Source organism: Jaculus jaculus, chromosome 1, assembly GCF_020740685.1.
Source record: "Jaculus jaculus isolate mJacJac1 chromosome 1, mJacJac1.mat.Y.cur, whole genome shotgun sequence".
NCBI lineage: Eukaryota > Metazoa > Chordata > Mammalia > Rodentia > Dipodidae > Jaculus > Jaculus jaculus.
The window spans coordinates 321,241,174-321,255,847 of record NC_059102.1 but is presented as its reverse complement, the minus strand read 5'-3'; the positions used below and the strand labels follow the sequence as shown (position 1 = coordinate 321,255,847).

Here is a 14,674-nt window from a genome sequence, read left to right as displayed (position 1 = left end):
TTTTTATAATGGCTCTAGGGATTGAACTCCGAGCCTTGCATATCAGCATACTCCCTACCACTGACTGGCCTTGGGAGATGTTGGGTTTTATTTTCTGTGCAATGTGTCTCAAGATAGGCCTGGGTCTTCCTTTTGTAGTCATAGTTTTATTCTTTCATAATTCTGTTTATTTGGGGAAGGCATCAGTATAACTGTTGGTACCTTGTTCTGGTCATGCTCTTTGAGAATGAAACCTATGCCACGGCCTTCACACTGACTTTCCTCTGTGTCTGTGTGGGCAAGGCCCCATTCCATTTCACTACGAATGTTTCCATAATGCAGTGGTTATCATGTTCACCAAACAGCCCATCTCATGGACCCCTCAGGGGCTCTATGTCCTACAATAGTTTCAGGGGATTCAAAAATTTCTGGAAATGAAGGTTCTTGGCCTCAAGAGCCCCTCAGATATATCCTTTTATTGGTTCTCCAATTACCTCTGTAAGAACCCCACCTATTGCCTTGTTATCTTCTTCCTAGTAGAACTCTGACCAGCATGTCTGCAGATGGCTTTGCTCGCACTGCTGATGTGAGCACCCTGACCAGCGTGTCTGCACATGGCTTTGCTCACACTGGTGATGTTTATCATATTCTGATAGCTTCATGTAGCTGAGTTATAAAATACATCTTGGGGTTGCAAGTGTGACCAACTGGTAAAATGCTGAAGCCCTGAGTTCTAACCCCAGCATGTGCACATGCGAACACACACACACACCAACAAAACAAAAAGAAACATGCCTTAGGTATTTTCTAAGTCAATTGTTTTCAATGTCTCTTTTTTCCGCCATTTCTATAAGTAGAAAAGGTGTTTTTTTTTTTTTTTAAGGCCCTGTAAATGGATATTTCTTTAAGTTTTTGCCCAGCATTCAAGCAATATTGGGCCATCATTTGGAGTCAACTGTCATTCTCAGTTCTGGAGAAGGTGCCAAGGACGATGCAGACAGGTCCTCTGCTCCTATAGACATCCTTTTTAGGGCAGGAGCAGCCAATGAGCAGTGGCCACACAAGTAGGATATCTGCGCTCTGGAGAACGGGGAGGAGGATGAGGCAGAGCAAGAAGCAGGGGAGATGCGGGAGTTGTGGTGGAGACTACGTGGAGGTAGCTGTGCTGGGGCCCTGTGACGTGGAGATGTCCTTTTGAAGTAGTGACATTCAAGCTGGCACCCAAAGAATGAGAAGAATCAAAACCCAAGTTAGGAGAAGCTAGAAGGAGCATGTCCGTCCAAGGCAGAAAAGAGCATGATACTGACGGAGAATGCACATGGCTGTGACTGGATCTAGGAGGCCAGTGGCCCTGCCCATGATTGTCACTGTGGACACCCATTGTGTCAAGCACAGCCATGGTGGCTGTTGTAAGAAGTCTACATCTGGTGATGACCAACTTGACACCTTGTACTGCATCCAGCTAGACCCAATGACATGAGAATCTTTCCTTCTCTTCTTATGACAGATGCTTCCTTAAACACTACCTGGCTACACCAGATATTTTCAACAATGCTAAAGAAAGAAAAATCAGAGAAACACAGAAAGAAAGACTTTATTTATTTACTTATTATTTTGAGATAGATAGCCTCAAGCTCCCAACCATCATCCCTCTACTTCCTGAGTGCTGGGATTACAGGATGGGCCACCATGCCCTGCTCAGGAAGCAAGTTAAAATGATACTTCACTAAAATCTACATGGAAAAGGGAAAAAATAAATCTTTAGTCCGAGTGCTCCTATTTTTAAAGTTGTGGTGGCTTTCATCTGGTCTGTTATGAAGACAAAGATGGTCAGGGAACAGCAATGTAAGCTTCTTTGAGTAACGGTTTTAATTGCTTTAACATGAAGTATTGGTATCAGAAAAGGAAAACTTAATCTGTTACAGACACATTAAAAATTGCAGACACAATTCTTTCATAGAAAGAACAGCTTTTTCCTTACCCCATGATCTGGACTTATATTAAGACAAGGCTTTCGCAGCCAATTTTTTTCTGGTAGGTGCTGAAAAATCAAAATCCAATGTTAACAAGAAAAACCTAGGGTAAAGATATTAAATGAAGCTGTAGATAATTACACTGTACAAATGTGTTAGCTTAGGCATGACATGTTATTGCTGCCCCATTTTAAGAGAAGTGTCAATTCCCTCTAGAATGTGGTGCAAACTGATATTCTGAATAACTAATGGAAATGTCGTTAGAAAATGAATGCACTTCATTTTCAAGTCTTTGCTTTTATTGTTTGTTTTCATTGATCTAAACCTTTGCCTCTGATTTTTGTAATATTCAAAGAGAAAAAACATTAGAAACCTTCTTCCACAGAAAGACCTCATGAGAACACTCACTCTCCTCAAAACCGAGAACAGGAGGAAAAGAAACGCTTTGATTTAGGAATGAGAACTTCCTCTCAGGCAGATTTAATTAAATATTGAAATGTTAAGAGAGCATTTGTCAGTGCCCTTCTTAATTACTTTGAAAGCAATGCACTCCTCCATGTTCATTTTCCAGATGAGGAAATTGAAAAATCGCGATTTATGAAATAATCTCTAGCCTAGGAAAAATAATTCATTTTCACCTCCTTTCTTGTAAAGCTAATGCTCCTTGTAACGCTTCCGTGTCTTTGATGCCAGGAAGGACTGAAGTCCCCAAATTTCTAGAATAAAATCACTTTTCTAACACTTCCTGTTAGAATGGGCTCTAAATTTTAAATTTTTTCAAGCAGTACACCATACATTACACTCTATATTTATAGCTTTGTGTTGACATCAGAAGTGAATTTTAATTTAAGAAGCACAGTAACTTGTGTCTTAAGAACAATTTAGCCTCATTAGTTAGTACAAAATGCTGTTCCTCCAGCTATCATTCTGAGAATTTTTTTTTTCAAATTAATCTTTCCTTTTCCACCAGAAGCCAACCCTCAGATTAAATGACACCTCCCAGCAACCCACAGAGACACTGAGGCAGATCAGTGTTAGCATTTGGTCTCTGCCTTTTGTTGATATCAAGAGCACCAGAAAGAGGAAAAGCTAAGCCATCTAACACAAGCATTTGGATGGGAAAACACTAAAATCAAATTTTCCAATGGTCCTCCCAAAGTGGAACTTTATAGAGAAACAACCTCCAGGAAGATGTCTGGGATTGTGATAGATGAACAGTTTCATTCCCTTCTCCAGTGTTGGAACCAGTGCAAATCTCAGAGCTTTGGAACGAAAAGTATTATAATAATGTAAACTCATATTTTATAGCTATGACACTGCTTTCACTCCCCTAAGAAGTTACTTTAATCAGCTCATCGCTTTTATCCTCAAGAAGTTCCTTCCTGTAAATTTCAGTTTTCCGTTTCAAACTCCAGTACAAACCTTTATGCGAATTATACTTTAATAATACTCTTCTCTTTAAATCCACTCTATTCTTGTCACTCATTCAGGACAAATCACAGTTCACTTTTTCATGTCAACCATTTCATGTTGTTAATCACTTCTGTTGCTATATGGTGATTTCCCTCTTATTCCTCCACATCTACCTCCTCCCAAGATAGACCTGCCTGCAATATTCTAGGGGAGTTCTTGCCAAATGCACTAAATCACTCCACGTCTCCCTCATGATGTGATGTCTCTACACACACAGCCCCAAATCACATTAGCGTCTATGGCACATTGCAAACATGTCTAATTTGTCATCAACACCCCCCCATACGCACACACATGCACACATGGTCTCCCTGGCATTATTGTGTTCTAGACTTTTCCTTATTGCTGTTTACTTTTGCAGCATTTTCCCCCTTCCAAACTATTGGGATTATACCTGTCTGACTTAATTCTCATTTCATTTGATCCTTCCCACATTTTTAACCTCGGAAACCCTGTACAGTTCTTTTCTTTATTCTCTGGTGTGTTTCCAATGCTTTCTGATTTAATTTAATCCGAAAATATAATTAGCATGCTGTTTACTACATTTTTTTTTTCTAGGTTACAAACAGACATTCTCAAGAAAAAAAAAAAAGCACTAACGGAGGTTTCTGGGCCCTCTCCTACTGCGGTAGCCTCAGAAAGTGCAATTAACTTTCTCTAGCTCTGGGGATGGTCGTTTCATCCACTTTACACCATTTTGATGGACAGCTGTGTCTCTCCCCTAATCAGCCAATTTGGAGATAGAACAATTACAAAAGACAGCAATTATTGAATGCAGTCTGTCATCGCAAAGATGGAGGTTGAGAAGGGGGGGGGAGGAAGAGAAAAGAAATGGCCTAAATATTGAAACAGATGATAAAAAGATCTCAACTCTCTTGAGGTAGTGTACCCAAAAAGAGGGTGCTGAAAAGCAGAGACTCTGAGACCCAGAGAAGTGACAATGCAGCTTGGTTTTCCAGCAGCCTCCATGCCCCACCTAGTCTTTTCCTAATCAGAAGCTCACAATCACGTTTTGTGCGTTTTAGCTTTCTTTAAGTCTCTAAGAAATTTTTTTTTAAATCATACTTTGATGTTTAAACAATTGCTTTTAGGATATTTCCTTTTATCTCCATAATTTTTTTTGTCATTTACATATATTTCACAATAAATGAAGTGACTGGAAAAAAATTTTTTAAAAAATACTTTTATTGGTCTGGAGAGATGGCTTAGTGGTTAAGCGCTTGCCTGTGAAGCCTAAGGACCCCAGTTTGAGGCTCAATTCCCCAGGACCCACTTAAGCCAGATGCACAAGGTGGAGCATGCATCTGGAGTTCGTTTGCAGTGGCTGGAGGCCCTAGTGCACCCATTCTCTCTCTGTGCCTCTTTCTCTGTCACTCTCAAATAAATAAATTTTAAACAAAAAATAAAAGTAAAAAAATTATTGACAACTTCCATAAGTATAGACAATAAAACATGATAATTCCCTCCCACCACTCCCATTTTTCCCTCCCAAAGACATCCTTCATTAAAACCCTTCTTTCCTTGGGCTGGAGAGATGGCTTAGCGGTTAAGCGCTTGCCTGTGAAGCCTAAGGACCCCAGTTCGAGGCTCGATTCCCCAGGACTCACGTTAGCCAGATGCACAAGGGAGCGCACGCATCTGGAGTTCATTTGCAGTGGCTAGAAGCCCTGGCGCGCCTGTTCCCTTTCTATCTGTCTCTTTCTTTCCCTCTCTCTCTGTCACTCTCAAATAAAGAAATAAATATGACAAAAAAAATTTAAAAAAAGAAAAAACCTTCTTTCCAACTAGTCTGCCTTCTATTTTGATGTCATCATTTCTTTTCCTCCTATTATGAAGGTGTTGTGTAGGTAGTGTCAAGCACAGTGAGGTCATGAATATCAAGGCTACTGTGTCTGGAAGACAGCATTATAAACAGTCTTCCCCTTCCTTTGGCTCTTACATTGTCCCCACCTCATCCACAATGAACCCGAGCCTTGGAGGGTATGATAGAGATGTTTCACTTAGTGCTGAACACACTCCATTGTCACAAAAGCACTATGTTGACTTTTGAGTCACCCCAGTGGTCACTGCCATCTAAAAAGAGAAGCTTCTCTAAGTAAAAGAACCCAGCATCAATATGTGTGCGTAAACATAAATGTGTAGAGGGTAGTTCGGTGGTCATAATGTATCCATTTAGCCAAACAACAGTAGCCATTACTCCCTAATAACCATAAACTTCAGTGCTTTGAAGAGGTATCACTTCTGCTCAGCAATTCCAAGGTCTTGAGCCTCCCTGAGGTCACTTAAGTGGCTGTCACAAAAGTACCACATACTTTCTTCATATCTACTATGGGATACTAATCAATGGGAGAAATAACATTTCCCAAGTTTTTTTTTAATTTTTATTAGCATTTTCCATGATTACATTTCCCTAGTTTAATAGACATAGTTTCATCCTAAGATTAAAAAAATATCCTAGGGGCTGGAGAAATGGCTTAGTGGTTAAGTGATTGCCTATGAAGTCTAAGAACCCCAGTTCAAGGCTCAATTCCCCAGGACCCACCTAAGCCAGATGCACAAGGGGGCACATGTTTCTAGAGTTCGTTTGCAGTGGCTGGAGGCCCTGATGCACCCATTCTCTCTCTTTATTTGCCTTTATCGCTCTCTCTCTCTCTCTCTCTCTCTGTAACTCTCAAATAAATAAATAAATAAATAAATAATAAAGAATTTTTTTTTAAAAGAGAAGATATCCTAGGGGCTGGAGAAATGGCTTAGCAGTTAAGGTGCTTGCCTGAAAGGCCTGAGGACTCAGGTTCAATTCCCCAGTACCCATATAAGACAGATGCACAAGGTGACACAGGTGTCTGGAGTTCCTTTGCAATAGCTGGAGGCCCTGCTGCACCTATTCTCTCTTTCTGTCTGCCTCTGTCTCCCTCTGTTTCTCTCAAATAATTAAAGGTATTATTATTATTATATTATTATTATTATGGTTTTTCGAGGTAGGGTCTTGCTCTAGCCCAGGCTGGCCTGGAATTCACTTTGTAGTCTCAGGGTGGCCTCGAACTCATGGCGATCCTCCTACCTCTGCCTCCCAAGTGCTGGGATTAAAGGCGTGCGCCACCACACCTGGCTTAATTAAAGGTATTTTTAAAAAGATATCCTAGGAAACCAATATGCACCTCTATTTAAATATATACAATTAGAATTATTTCTAATTAGAAGTACATTTTTTTGTGTGTGTGAGGTAGGGTCTCACTCTAGCTCAGGCTGCCCTGGAATTCACTATGTAGTCTCAAGGTGACATCTAACTCTTGGAGATCCTCCTGTCTCTGCATCCCAAAAGCTGGGATTAAAGGCATGTACCACCATGCCTGCTTAGAAGTACTTTTTTTTTACTTTTTTACTTTTTTTTTTTTTTTAGCAACTGGAGAACAAGAAAAGCAATAATGTGTGTTGAAAACTTGTGGAGTTTAACAAAGAAATCTTTCCCAGCACAGATTGTCTGGGTGTCAGGAAAGAGAATGAAACAAAACACAGTAGAAAGATAGTGGACAGCAAAACTCTTTTTATATTTTGGAGAAGAGAATCACATCAGAGGATCTGATAACAACTTACAAATGTTTTACACTTTGTGTCTCTCTGACCTTTTTCTGTCCTCATCAAAAAGAAGGTGGAAAGGAAGCCTCTGACTTTCCTGTGAGGAATAAAAATACAGTAGGAAAGTCATGGCTAAAGATATTCAAGAGAGATAGGAATTATGAAGTCAAGTGAATGTGTCCTTCATCAAGTAACTTGAAAACTAGATTGTGGAATGCCTTTAATGCCCAAGCTTACTGAAAACCTGACGCAGGTGGAGTGAGCTTAAGCTGGAAGCTTCCACAGTGCCTTGGACAGGACCTGCTTCACATGACAGTAAGGTGGAACTGAATGAAATCAGTCCACATGGTAATAATAGTACTAAGCCTGGTAGGCAGCCTTGTCTTCTGTTAGTGTGTGACCACATCTCCCCTCTCAGCTCTCTCATCTGTTCACATCCTCTCCCATCAGACCACAGCAATCACCAAATGAAATGATGGGAGCAAAACACCAAGCCTCATGTAGATGTGTTTCATAATCATGATGTCATAATGTTCTGTTGTCACGAGAGTATCTATAGTTATTATTATTCATCACCCATGGAAAAACACCCAATTTTGTGTTCATTAATCCTAGTCTAATAATATGGAGACTTCAATTTTCAAACAAATAAACCTATAAGAACTTAAACTATTAATATATTTGATTGTTCGGGGATGTAGCTCAGTGGTAGAGCGTGTGCTTAACATTTATAATAAGGTCCTGGGTCTGAATCCTCAGCACCAACATAATAATAAAATGCCAACAAATTTAAATTTTTAAGTGTCTAGTAGAAGCTTAATTGCATATATTTATTTTTATTTTTTCAGCAATAATTTATTTCAAACTAACTAGTATCTATTTCTCATAGGATTTCAATCTTAAGTGTTTCTATTTTGGAATTTGCTATTTCATTTCTTCTAAGTGTTTTGATATATTTGTTTATCAATGATTTGAAGTAAAGAGTAAGTAGTGTAGCAAATATTTTAAGAGCTACCACATTTAAATGATCAAACATTTGCTAATCAAGGGGTCAATTAGTGACAAATAACACAGTGGCAGGTTAGTTAAATTTATTTAGCCATGAGGATTCCTGACACAACAGTAGCAACTGCTTGTGAGAAAGTTACATGTAAATGAATAGTTGTCCTAGTTTGTTTGAAAATATAGCTGAAATTAACCAGAATACAAAGATTCACTTTGAACCATACAATTGCTAACTGATCAGTTAGTAATCTAATGTATTACTCAATGGCCAGCCTGCAAATGGCCTGAGTATTTAACGTGTATGACATGTTATGATTTATATTTACTTACCGGTGATATACAGGCAAGAGAAACATATATGAAATATGCCATGGAAAAAATTGACATAGATGTACATGTGTATGATACTACTGTTGGCAGTGTATTAGTTACTTTTCTTTCTGCTGTGACAAAATGCCTGACCAAAGCAAAATAAGCAAAGAAGGATTTATTTTGCCTCAAGGTTTAAGAAGGAATAGTCTATCACGACAGGAAGGCATGGTGGAAGGAACATAAAGTGGCTAGTCACGTGGTGTCTGTCGTCAGGAAGCAGAGATGAATGCTGGTACTTAGCTATCTTCCTCCTTGTTCCCTTTGTTTTTAGCCAAGGAACCTCAGTTTGTGGGGTGGTGCCACCCACATTCCAAATGGATCTTCTCTCAGTTAAACCACTCAGAAATTGCCTCAAAAACATCCCCACAGGTATATCTCTTAGGTGACCTCAAATTTAGTGAAGTTGACAATGAAAACTAACCAGCTGAGGCAGTCTGCTAATAAAATGAAAACCAAAGAATTATCTGTTTATAACTAAGGGAGTGACAGTCTGGGGATAAGTGATCTTATGTACTAGACTAATCTATGGAATGAAAAGAGGTGAGAAAATAAATCTAAGAAACATAATCAAGACCTTATTTGGGTCCTGCTATGAATAAGCCATACCCCTAAGATAAGTGGGGGACTCTAAAGGTAGGTTACAAATTAGATGATGTTGGAAAACCACTGTGTATGATGGTGCACGCCTTTAATCCCAGCACTTGGGAGGCAGAGGTAGGAAGATTGCTGTGAGACTACATAGTGAATTTCAGGCCAGCTTGGGCTGGAGCGAGACCCTACCTCAGAAAACCAAGAAATAGAAGACCAAAAAGAAAAAACAACAACAACAAAAAAAAGAATCAGCCGGGCGTGGTGGCGCACGCCTTTAATCCCAGCACTCGGGAGGCAGAGGTAGGAGGATCACCGCGAGTTCGAGGCCACCCTGAGAATACAGAGTGAATTCCAGGTCAGCCTGGGCTAGAGTGAGACCCTACCTCAAAAAAAAAAAAAAAAAAAAAAAAAAAAAAAGAATTAGATGTTGTTGGAAAACCACTGTTGTTGTTTTTGTTCATTGTAGATTTTAAAACTTGCCTTTCCTGGTTAGGTGTGAGCATTGCAGTTTTCAGACTGAAACAACATTTGGAATTTGTTTAAAAATACTCAAGGGAGGGGGAGTAAAATGTGTGTGAGGGGGAAGGTGGCAGGTGGAAAGATGAAACAAAATCAGCAAAATGTTAGTAATTGTTGACCCCAGGTGATGGGTACCTTACTGCAATCACTATCTACTTCTTTTGTGTGTTGTAAAATCACACAACCATTTTTTAAAAGAGTAAATACTTGTACACTCCACTTAACTGTGTATTCACATAGCACACTCACAGATACCTGCACAATATTTTTAGAGAATAGATGGCTGCTTAAATCTTTTTAAAAACTTTAAATTACGTGTGTGTGTGTGTGTGTGTGTGTGTGTGTGTGTGTGTACTTACCAGGTCTTTTGGCTCTGCAAACTCCAGATGCACAGATCACTTTGCATTTGGTTTTACATGGGTTTTCGGGCATTGAACCCAGGCTGGTAGGCTTTGTAAGCAAGTGCCTTTGACTGCTGAGCCATCTCTCCAGCCCTGGTTGCCAAAATCTTGATTTACTTGCAGGTCCAAAATCATAAACCACTACAAATAAACTCAAGTCTAAGCTGCAATGAAACAGTCCAATAACTTCCACACAGAATTATTCTGGTTTTCATTTAAACAAACAAACAACCCTACCTCTAGGAATCTGAGCTTAAGGGTAGGTGGTGTGGTTTCCACCAAGCAGGGCAGCTCAGGTCAGAGCCTGGTACCACTAGGTGTCATTACCCTCAGTGGCGCTGTTTTGCCAAACCAGTGAGAGGTAATGAGAATGTGCAGAAAGGAGAAAGCACCAGCTGCAGAAATGGGGATGCTATTAGCTCCTCCCCCTTCCCTATCAGCCAAAGCGCTCAGGGAAAGCCCTCATCCTTCCTTTCTACATGGTCATGACCACGGCCCATAGCCCAGGCTCTGAGAGAGTTCTGAAAACAAGCCATGGAATTGTAAATAACATAATAAGCATCAGCTGTGTGTGGCTGAAAAAAAAAAAAAAAGCCTACCTACCTATAGCTGATGTGGTGGCCAGTGGCTGGGATCCCAGAACTTGATAGAGGCAGGAGATTGGGAGTTCAAGACCATGCTGGATTACATGGTGAGTTTGAGGCCAGCTTGAGCTATCTGAGAATCTGTATAAAACAAAACATGGGCTGGAGAGATAGCTTAGTAGTTAAGATGTTTGCCTGCAAAGCCAAAGGACCCAGGTTTGATTCCCCAGGACCCACATAAGCCAGCTGCACAAGGTAGAGCAAGTGTCTGGAGTTCGTTTGCAGTAACTGGATGCTCTGGCACACCCACACACTCTCTCTCTCCTCCTCCTCTCTCTCTGCCTCGTCTTCTCTCTCAACTAAAAATAAAACATTAAAAAACATGCATACACATGCTCTTACATACCTCCTAATTTGTACCTGTGTCTTCTTGCCTCCTTCTCTACTTCCCAACAAGAGTGAGTCACTTCAAAGCAATGTCATTGCCTCTTCACATGCATGCGTGTGTGTGTGTGTGTGTCTGAGAGAGAGAGAGAGACAGAGAGAGAGATGCTGGGAACCAAATCCTGGGCCCTGGCATGCTAGGCAACATCTCTACCACTGAATTATACCCTCAGCCCTTATCATCATCACACAGCCTTACATGGTGGGGCCAGGGAGAGACAATATCACCTTCACATGAGAAATCTTGTTCTAACACACCACAGAGTGCTCTCCCCAGTGCATGAGCCCATGATTCCAAAGAGGAGCTGAGGCTGAAATTAATGTATGACTTCCCTTGGATTTTTGTTTTACATTTGTTGTTGGTTTTATTTTAGGTGGTTATGCATTCATTTTTTTCATCAGCTCTCCAACGTAACAGACTATGTATGTAATGTATTTATATTTCGAGGTAGGGTCTCACTCTAGCCCAGGCTGACCTGGAATTCACTATGTAGTCTCAGGCTGGCCTTGAACTCACAGCGATCTTCCTACCTTCTGCCTCCTAAGTGATGGGATTAAAGGTGTGCGCCACCACATCGGGCATAACAGATATTTTTTAAGCTCAGGAAAAACATACATCTCAAGCTCCCCTGTACACAGAAGAGAAGATGGTCCACATGAAAGGACCCCTGCTCATATCTGACCCCACAAATCCCAAGACATAGGTCCCCAAGGCCCCCAGGGAGGACAGAGAGATTTACCATGGAGCAACTGTTTGAATAGTGGAACAAACACACATCCTGATGTCTTGGAGCCAAAAGAAAGAAAATTGTATTTACATAAAATGAGACACTGATGAATTGAAAAGTTCAAGGTGCTTAGAAACAGACATTGTTGGGGACAATGACAGAGGAACCAAATCACAGCTGCAGATTGCCCGTTTCATGTTTCATTTTCATTTCAGTCCTTAGGAAGGCAAAGGCTCCAGGGAATGATACACTCTCACTTCTTCCATCAGAAACACTTCTAACACCCCTCAAATACCAAAGCTTGGAGACGCCCCTATTTGTTACACCTGAACCAATCATTTTTCAAGAGGTTCATCGATTTGAAGCAATGTTCATAGGAGTCTCAGCCACAAAGTGGTGTTTCAATCAACTGAAGATGGACATTTCCAGCCTGTTCCTGTGACCTGACCCATCTGTCACCATCTTTTTGCCCAGAGGGAACAGTCAGCCCTCTTACCTCCTCCTCCATCTCTTAGCTGCTTTTGTCACAAAAATACAAATGACACATGAATGTATTTTACCGGTTTTAAGCAGAAACATTCTTGTCAGCTCAATCAAAGAAAAATGAATTCAAGTGACAGAAGTTCTGAATATCAAGGATAGTCTTTCTGGGTTCAACATGGGGTTAGAACAAAGTAGAAGCAATAGAAAAATCAAAATCAGATATGTTTCAATGGCCTTGGACAGCTTTCTTTTTTAAATTAAGTATAGGTAGCAATATGCAAGGCCATCTGGAAAGAGAGATAGCATATTTATTTTCATGGCCATAAACTTGACATCTAGTGAGAAATATCTCTTATTGTAATGGTTGCCCAAAAGTCTTAGAATCCTTATGAAACATTCTGTTCTGTATTGATTATGAATGGAAGCCGATTATACTTCAGGATCAACTGGAAAACCTAAAGAATGTTAAACTTGGAGACACACAGCAGGTGACATCCAAGAAGAACTCCCACACTTATGGTCTCCCTTCAGGAAGGAAGACAGCTAAGCTGTCTTTGTATGATTTTTTTTTTTAATTATACAATTTGCGGCCTTAAGCTAAACTCGGGTATGATTTTATTTTTTGTTTCCTCATAGCAGAACATTAACCATCAAAAACTGAGTGATTATTGATTTTTTTTAAAAAACTCTGAATATGGACATTTATTTTTTACTATGGGTTCATTTATTCATCCACAATTTAAGGAGCATCTATTATATTTAGGGGAATGTGCTTAAAAATTAAGCCTATTATATAATATCTTGTTAGGTTTTCATTATGTTGCAGTTATCTACTAGTTCTTGCTTTTCCTATGACATGAAAATTTTGGTTACAATAAAAATATTAGAAGAAAAAGATGATTTCCAGTGATTAGCAAGCAAGCTGCTTTGTCCTTTCAACTTGCCATGTGATAGTAAATGTCCTCACCCAAAAGATTATATTATTTTGTATTCTTAATTCATGTCCCAAATTATAGCATTTTTAGATAAAACTGGAGCCAAGTCCAACTGGTATTTGAAAGTGACAATATCATGATTTCTTCATATTTTGTATTCCAGTGTTTTTTTTTTTTCTCTTTTCTCAACCTGTTCTGTAGACAGGTTTCCAATTCTGATCATATCTTCAAGTGTGATTCTACAGGAAATTTCATACAAATGGGAAACATTCATCTACTTCAGAAACAAATAACCCTATGATTGGATAACAAATAAATTTCACTTAAATGCAAAGCATACTTTCACTTCCAAAAATCTGACCTTTATTTCCCACAAAACTCCTAAGAAATTCCATTCATGAATTTTATCTGTACCAGAACAAAAATATCTAATTGACTCTTCTATGAAATCTGTATTTATCAATTATGGCTTTCTCGGGGAAATTCTAATTTGCAGAAATGCTCTACATTCCAAGCTTTAACAGTTGGAGGTGGATGTCCTTAAGGATGGAGGGGAGAAAAGTTCTTTTTTAAATGGCACATTTACTAATTATAAAATGCTCTTATCTCTCTGCAGCTGAAGCCAACACGAACATGTGCCTTGCACTAAGAAATCCCAGGATTGTCACAACTTGTGCCAGCTGTTGAGGTTATGACACCTGTGCCAGCATCGCCAGCTCTGCCCACTGTCATCTGTTCCAACTGTTCCATCTGCACTGTTTGTACCAATTCTCCCATTTCTGCATCTGTACCTTCTGCAGAAGCGTTTCCAACAATGCCAGCTGTGTCATTGGTGCCAAATATGCCAGATGTTCGATTTGTCCACCCTGGGCCAAATCAATGCAGTTTTGTGCTCATTAGTTTTAGCTGGTAAATTCTATTTTACAATTTTTTTGAGACGTATTTAGATTGAATCCAGGCAAATATCCCCTTTACAATGGCAGTTCATCTGTCTGTCCACCATTTCGCACCCCCAACTTGATATCTGACCACACAAACTTGGTCAATGCTATTTTGATCATGTTAAAACAGTTCACAATAACTAGTTTGATATGAATTGTGGTAGAAAATTTCCTCCAATGTAAAACTGTAGATTGCAAAACACAGCAACAAATTGGCAAAGTGATTAAAAAAGAATAAACTTTGTTCTGATAAACAAATTGGGAATGCTCAGAAATCAATATGGTGAGCCGATTAGAGTAATCTGCTGCATAATGTCCTGTTAAGCTGCCTGTTTATTGGTCTTTTAATTGACAGAGTTATGCATGAGGATTAATGTTTATGTCATATCCTCCCACTTTTCTGGGTTCTGCTCTAGAGACTGTTAACCAGTGATGCACTCGCGTGGTAGGGTGAGATCTACCGTCCTTGCTACTTCCTGGTGGAATGAAGCGAGCTCAGAGTCTGGTCCTCTGGCTAGGATCTAGCTTCCCTCCTCTCCCGAATGGCACTTCCACTGACTCTTATTCCTCCAGATCCTCCAGCTTTGAAGTTGGAAGGAAAAAAGTATTTTCAAACTCACAACCTCAATATTTGACATTAACACAAACCAAAGCCTAGTATTTTTCTCTC

General features: G+C 39.8%; 1 long non-coding RNA gene across 1 annotated transcript in view; it reads left to right on the top strand.

Moving 5' to 3' along the window:
• The window catches only part of LOC123462749, a 107,221-nt gene extending 92,934 nt beyond the window's left edge, over positions 1-14,287 (top strand). Inside the window, exon 3 of the long non-coding RNA XR_006638501.1 lies at positions 13,680-14,287. This is a non-coding gene — a long non-coding RNA (uncharacterized LOC123462749). The remainder of the gene's footprint in view (positions 1-13,679) is intronic.
• The last annotated feature ends 387 nt before the right edge of the window (positions 14,288-14,674 follow it).